Genomic DNA, 870 nt, shown 5'->3' on the forward strand with positions numbered 1-870 from the left:
ATATGTACCTGATTATACGAGAGGAGGTCAATAGGTAACGCAACACATTTTTTCTCGACCAATTACGGTGGAAAAATGTAGAATTTGTTGTGCGACGTTGTAGATTACTCCCACTTCAGCCCCCGTTTCGAAGCAGAGAGCTGTCATGAAGTTTCTTTTGGCGGAAAAGCAGATAACCATAGGCGCTTCCACAATATGCCATAGGGGCTTGCACAATATCTACGGAGACCTAGCAGTGAACAAAATCACGGTGAGTCTTTGGGCAAGACGTCTGTCATCACTGAAACAAAGTCGCGCGAAGCTGTGCGATCTCCGGCGTGCCGGCAGGCCGCACACAGCAGGAACTCTTGCAATGTTGGAACGCGCGGGCACTCTCATTCCAGGTAATCGTCGACGGATCACGATCAGACACCTCGTTGCTGAACTAGACATCTCTGTTGGTAGCGCTGACACACTCGTCCGCCAGCTACGGTACTCAAAGATGTTTGTCCGCAGCGTTCCTAGCCCCCTAAAAGAAGACAATAAAGAACTATGAAGGACGTCATTGAAGAATTGGTTGCGCGGTACGAGGCTAACCGTGACAACTTTTTGTTGAACATCGTCACAGGTGAGGAAGCATGGGTTTGTCGCTTCGAACCGGGAACAAACTGGCAATCCATGGGGTGACAACACACCACCTCCCCTCCGAAGGAAAACTTCAAAGACGCAACCTCTGCCGTTAAAGTCATAGCGACCGTCTTTTGGGATTTCTGTTTGACGTTAACCTTCATTGTGCAACGATTAACTCTGAAATGTACTGTGCTGCCCTCAGGAAATTGATGAAGCGACTTTAACAAGTTCGTCACCACGAAAATTCAGACTAACTTCTCC

The sequence above is a fragment of the Schistocerca piceifrons genome, chromosome X (assembly GCF_021461385.2).
Source record: "Schistocerca piceifrons isolate TAMUIC-IGC-003096 chromosome X, iqSchPice1.1, whole genome shotgun sequence".
Lineage (NCBI taxonomy): Eukaryota > Metazoa > Arthropoda > Insecta > Orthoptera > Acrididae > Schistocerca > Schistocerca piceifrons.